The sequence below is a fragment of the Crocodylus porosus genome, unplaced genomic scaffold (genome assembly GCF_001723895.1).
Source record: "Crocodylus porosus isolate Cpor-Errol unplaced genomic scaffold, CroPor_comp1, whole genome shotgun sequence".
NCBI lineage: Eukaryota > Metazoa > Chordata > Crocodylia > Crocodylidae > Crocodylus > Crocodylus porosus.
This window is the reverse complement of record NW_017728886.1, coordinates 114,662,568-114,669,724: the sequence shown is the minus strand read 5'-3', so window position 1 is coordinate 114,669,724 and position 7,157 is coordinate 114,662,568.

The window sequence follows — 7,157 nt, the reverse complement described above, 5'->3', positions numbered from 1 at the left end:
GCATGGTTTCAAATGAAAATGTTGTTAAACTCCTTGGTTTGGCATGATTTCCACCACAAACTACACCAATGTTTTAATTAATGAAGTCCATACAGGACAAAAAGACTAATGAACTCATGAGAAACATGAGCTCTGTCAGAACTGAGCAGACCATGGGCATGAGCCAGTTACTTAATGTGATTCTCATCTGCCTATGGTATCTGGTAGGGCTGTGCGAAGCTTCAGTCGCTGATTCAATTTGGCAGAGATTTGGCCTGATTTGGTGGCTGAATCTCCAAATCCAAATTGAATCAGAAAACCCTTTAATCTTTCCAAATTGGATTGGAACCCTTTGAATTGATTTAGAGCAATTCAGAGAGATTCGGTGATTTGGACATAGACACAGCTTTAAAATGTTTTTCTACATACCTCAAGGTACCAGGTGGCTCATGCACTCTGAGATGGTGGGGCAGATGTATCGTCCTATGGAGCTGTGGGGGACGGGGTACCCCCAGTGAGCTTGGCGGTGGGCCCTGAAGTGGACCAAAAGCACTCCTGGTCCATTTTCAGATCCATCATGAAGCATGCAGGGGACCCTCCCCCTACCCACCAGCTCAGTGACTGGTGCTTCCTAGGTCTGGGGGACACCCGGGATCCCCCTGCAGCTGATTGCTGAGCCAGGGAGGTGCGAGGAGGTCCTCTGTATGCTTGGCAGCAGACCCAGAACTGGACTGGAAGTACTTTTGGTCCACTTCCAGGTTTGCCAGCAAGCACATGGGGGGCCCCCCACTTTTCTATGGGGCACTTCATCCACCCCACTATCTCAGCGTTCACAAGCCATACCTGGTACCTTGAGGTATGTAGAAAAAACATTTAAGGCAGAGTCTATGACTGAATCAATGCTTCTCTAAATCAGCATTGAATCTTTAGCTTTGGATTCAGCTGAATTGAATCAGGACAGTGATCTGAATCAACAAATCAAATCACTGTCCCTTGAATCTGGCCGACCCCAAATCAAATACACCCCATTTCACACACCCCTGGAATCTGGTGCATTATGAGTTGTCATGCCAAGGGCTGAGGAAGTATCATGGTCATAACAGATGATATATCAGAGCTGGGCGGTTCAAACAAGGCAGGGGCAGGGACTGTGGCAAGGATGAGATCAGGCAGGAGCATGATAAAAAGCCACAAACCACACAATAAATGGTGTTGCTGGGACATGTCCCACAGGAAGTAGGAGGCATTTTATAGTCCTCCTTTCAGAATCTTGAAGCTCCTATTCATTCCCTGTGGTTACCTTATGTCTTCTCAATGTCCTTATGGAAGAAACCAGACTATACTGGGGATGATGTCTGGCTGGCTGATTGATGACACTGAGGATTTAGCTTTTGCCTGCTGGCTCAACTATTCCAGGTTTGAAACCCCTGTGGTCTTAACAAGATCAGAGTTGAGTTGGGTTTGGGGAAACATTAGGGCCCAGATCCTTTTCACCCTCTTCAACTCCCTGAAAATACATTAATCCATCGACTTCTGTAATATGCCATCATCTGACCTTCAGTAAAGTGAAATCGAGTAAAATGAAAACAGGGAAGACCCATTCACCTTTTGAATTAGTTTTTCAGGGACTCTTCCAGGGCTAAATAAGAATGCACTTTTTCATGATAAAAAGCCTGAAATATTATAAGGCACACAGAGAATATTAAGTAATTGACATGAAAGGAATGCCTGCATACAGATGTATTATGCATATATTCCATGCCCATATTGATTGATTGATATTGATTAGGTCCTATCATATTTTGTAAAACTACCTTATTGCTGACTGAAAATATCAATCCCATTATCTCTGTTGGAAAGCTGACACTACACCCTTCCTTGCAAGGACCAGTCATTTAACTGATTTCTCACATATCTGGAAGAAAATCCAATCTTCAGCTAATCTGATTGATTCTGCAAAAGGAAGGGTTATGTGGGAGGAAAGAACCATTTGGATTCATCTAACTTACACTTAATCCACTAAAGAGGTCCCTGGGGCAGTACAAATGGAAATAAAACCTACACAAGCAAAGGCCATGGAGAAGAAAAGAAATTGTTTTTCTCATAACATCAAATGCCAGAACTACGTGACTTCCCTTCCCTGTAGGGGCATTCAGAAAAAGAAGAGGTGTAAGATCTAAACTGTGAACCCAATCAGCAAAACCAATATGATGCAAGCAAATGACATTCTCCCCAAATTATTACAGACCCTGACCATGCCTCCAAAATCTGGTTCCACGTAACAGATAACAACAATTATATGAGTTAAAGAGTCCAAAACATGGAGAGTATTACAGCAAACTTTATTTTTAGTTTTGTTTATTGTAGGGCACTATAATTTTCTTCTTTCTACTCTTTTTTGATGCGAGTGACTGTGGGAACAGTATCTATAAGAGTTTTTGGAAAACAAATGCTCAACTTATATTGAATTAGTCAGGATATCCTTCTGGATTTAAAAAATTACCGTTATTCAAAAGCTGTGTTTGTGTATAGGGTTGTTGGTCTGAGACAAAAAGAAATACAAAACTCTAGAACTCTTAGTTTAGAGATGATACCTTTTATTAGACAAACTAAAAAATCGCAAAACAAATCTTTTTCTGTAAGCTTTCGGACACATACGTGCTTTCTCAGGCTTAGGGAAATTTAAAGATGGTAAAAGTCTCCGTAGGTAGAAAATAAACCTAATTTTGCACAAAGGAAGCTGAAGGTGGGTACCTGTTCCACTGGGTCCGGGAGAGTTTCTTTGTGCGAGTTACTCTTTGATTTTCAGATAAGGCAGGATCCCTTCCCTGGTGGTGTCAGATGACAGAAAGGTAGGGAGGTATAGAAATCTGCCTTTGTTGTTCAGCAATGAAGCTCATAATTCCAAAGTTGGCTAAAAATCAACACCTTCCATGTTTCAGGGATGTATTTGGTAGCTGTGTTGGTCTAATTGTGTATATGATTGTGTATATCACCTGTGCAGCACATCAGTGGAAATATTCTGTGATAATATGAAGGGAATAAGTAACAATGATATTTAAGGGAGAAAGCAAAGCAGGATAGCACCTTATAGACTAGCTTATTTAGACAGCCATGAGCTTTTGTAAGCCACAGCCTGTCATTAGATGCTATGAATGGGCTGGCATGGAATTAAGGAGGCATGGAAAGCATAATTGTTGCACTCACTCATATAGCTCTATTTACTTAGGAAGAACCATGGAATTTCACTGGCTACATTGGGTGATTTTCTTTGGCAAGAATCCATGACAAAAAGAACACTAAGGTCTTTAGGTACTTAAATCCTTCAGCACTTAGGTCACTGCATTATGTTGGATAGAGGACTGGCTGAAGTCATAGTCTGGAAGGAATCTGGTTAATAGAAGTTTTAAGGGAAAATTGTTTAAGCCATTTTAAATATAACAATTTCAGTCTGTACTTAGGATGGGACTCTCACTCCACTGAATTCAGTGACAAAAAGTCTATTGGCTTCAATGAAGTCAGGATTTAATAAAAACAGGGTGTATTTATATGCATCATAAAGAAGTGTAAGGCAATTAGTATAACAACAAGGAATCAGAAGGAAATATAAACTAAAGTCATCATCACACTCTGTTTCCTAACATCTTATTTTGCCTTTTGCATATATCATTTACATCAATAAAAATACCTATAAACATGAGTTGAATATATGTTAAGTAGCTCTGATGGACTTTGCTCACTACTTGAAGCAAAGATTTAGAGAGAAGAGAAGTCATGTTGGAAGGCCATCTAGTAAATCCAGAGGTCTTCTAGTACAACCCTCTGCCTGAGGCTGGATCATTCCTATCCAAACCAGCTTATGCAAATCCATAATCTAAACTATACATAAGACTACAATCACTCCCGGCACAGCACTGACTTAATACCCTAACCTACCACAGGTAAAGCAGAGGAACCATGGCAGCCAATGTCCTGCTTCTATGAAATGTTGTCAACATATGCTCAAGAGATCCTAGGTAGTGAGCCACATCCCCTGCTAACACAGGAAGGCAAGAGGAAGAAAACCCTCACAGTCCATAACAATCTGACCATGTGGTAAAATTCCTTTCTGACCCCAAATATGGTGATTGGCCCCAGCAGGAGCATTGGTACCCCCAATCAAAGCCCACAGCTTTGACTGTAGGCAACGCCCAATGACTCTGGGAAGGGTTAAAAATACCCTGACACACATAGCAGGAAGGGGGCGGGGAGGGGGAATCAAGCAAAGCCCAAAGTGTAGGAATTACTCATAGTACAAGATATCAATAACCAACTCCCTTAAGAACATTTGAAAATCCCAATGTCAGTAGCAGATGCATTACCAGAAAAAAATGCAAAAATATCTGTTAAACAATTATAGTGACTGTGTGAGAAGAGTCTTGCTTTACAAAGCTTGAGTAAGTAAACAGAATAATTAGAAGTCCTGCACTTATAACAAAGGAGACACAGGATATCCCAGTGCATGGAGTACTACCCTTGAACCCATGCAACCTGGATTTTATTCTTAACTCTATTACCTGCATGATCCTGAGCAAGTTAACTTCTCCATTTAAACTCCTCCATCTCATAATTATAGCAAACCCCACATAAGAGCATTAGTGAAGAAATCCATATTCTGCAAATACAGATTTCACACTGGGCACGTCTACACAACATGCTTAATGAGTATAGGCTAATGTAATGTGCATTAAAGTGTCACTAAAATAACTCTGCTAAGATAATGAGCACAAAATCAGTCTAATGTGAATTTTTCTATTACCTGAAAATACAGGGTACCTGTAGTTGTGCTGGCAGGTTGTTCTGATGCACTATTACAGCACTTTGAAGCAGACTTGATTAATCAAGTCTGCTGCAGTGTGCTAATTAGCATGCTTCAGCCAGGGTCTGCATCTCATATATCAGCATCCCCACACTTCAAATGGTGGTGGGGGCACTTTAACAAACTTTAGTTAATGAGACCCTGCTGCCAATTTGAAGTGTGGGGACCCTGATACATGATTCAATGCAGCACTTTAATTAGAGCAACTCTCAGAGCTGCTCTAATTAAAGTGCCCCACCCATCCCCAAAGCACATGTAAAAATGCCCACAGGTTTAATGCTCATTAGCAAACGTGTAGACACTGACCGGGTGCAAATTTGCTCCCACTCTGTCAGTCCACTAGGGTGCCAGCCTCCATCCAGAGACAGAGCACTGTGGCTGACAGCCCCTCCAGCCATGGGGCAGGGGTGGCTCCTCTGCAAACCCCCCCTGGCCTTTAGCTCTCTAGGCCCTGGGACCAGCTGCTGCCTGCGTCTGGTCACTGGAACTTTTGTTGGTGGGCCTGTCTGGGCAGCAGCAGTGCTGCCCAACTCTTGCTGGAGCCAGAGGACTCTGCTGCTTGCTCCCTGTACCCTGGGTATCATGCCCCTGCAACGTGGGGATGTGCCAGCTCTGGCACTCAAGCAAGCACCTGACCCTGCTCTTGGCCCTCATGCTGCACCTGCTGCAGTCCCATTGTAGTGTCACCCTGCAAATATGGCAGCATCCCCAACCTGGGATGCTCAGCCCAGGGCCCTAACTGGGAAGCAGAAGAGACCACAGACCTCATGGTTGTATGGGGTGATGCTGAGGTCCAGTGCCAGTTCCGCTGGGTCATGCAAGCCAATGCCCATATATATGATCAGATGGTGGTCTGCATGAGAAAGAATGGGCACGACCGCTCTGGGACTAGGTTCACTAGGGGAGGGAGACCAAAGCCATAAGGTACGTGAGGAAGCGGGAGACCTGGAGGAAAAGCAAGCAGAAGAGGGCAACATGGGAGGTATTCTCATACTTCCTGAGAAATCAGGGTAATGAACTAGTTACCTTAGGTGCCTGTATACAAATGTATGAAGGCTGGGAAACAAGCAGGAATAACAGGAAGTCCTTGCACAGTCAAGGAACTATGATGTGATTGGAATAACAATGACTTGGTAGGATAGTTTGCATGACTGGAGCACTGTCATGGATAGGTACAAACTGATCAAGAAGGGCAGGCAGGGAGAAGAGGAGGAGGAGTTGCATTGTATGTAAAAGAGCTGTATGATTGCTCAGAGCTCCAGTATAAAACTGGAGATAGGCCTGTTGAAAGTCTCTGGGTTGGGGTCAAAGGGGAGAGCAATAAGGAAGATGTCATGGTGGGGGTTTGCTATAGACCACCAAATCAGGAGGCAGTAGTAGATAAGTCTTTCTTCAAATAGCTAGTGGAAGTTTCCTGAGCACAAGCCCTGGTTCTTGTGGGGGACTTCAATTACCCTGACAGCTGCTGGGAAGGTAAAACAGCAGTGCTCAGTCAATCCAGGAAGTTTTTGGAGAGTGTTGGAGGATCCAACTAAGTGTCATGATCTTCTTGACCTGCTACTTGTGAGAAAGAGGGAGAGCCACAGGGTGCAAAGGAACAAAGGCTAAACATAGGGTCAGTGGCCCCAGACCCACAGCCCCAAAGGACCCGACAGAAACCCTCCTTACCCAGACGTTTCTGGAGGAGATGGGCTGGGAAGTCCAACTCTGGTATAAAGAGAAGCCCAGAACAGGCAAGAGGCTTTACGAGCACTCGTGGTGCTCTGGTGTGGTACCAGAGGACTGGAAGAGGGCTAATGTGGTTCCCATCTTCAAAAAGGGGAAAAAGGAGGACCTGGGAAACTATAGGCCGGTTAGTCTTACTTCAATCCTGGGCAAGCTTTTTGAGAAAATTATTCTGGCACATATCCATGCAGGGCCAGCAGGGGAGGTCATGCTTAGGGGCAACCAACATGGGTTCATTAGTGGCAGTCCTGTCAGACCAACCTGGTGGCCTGCTATAATCAGAACACCAAATCATTAGATGCAGGGTAGCAGAGGACATAGTCTTCCAGGACTTTCGGAAGACCTTTGACACTGTCTCTTACCCTGTTCTCATTAAGAAACTGGGGGGGGCCTGTGGTGTCCACACCCACACAGTCAAATGGGTCGCCAACTGGCTGGAAAGCTGCACCCAGAGAGTGGTAGTGGATGGGTCATTTTCAACCTGGAGGGATGCTTGCAGTGGGGTTCCGCAGGGCTCAGTCCTCGGGCCCGCACTGTTCAACATCTTCATCAGTGACTTGGGTGAGGGGGTAAAAAGCACCCTGTTCAAATTTGC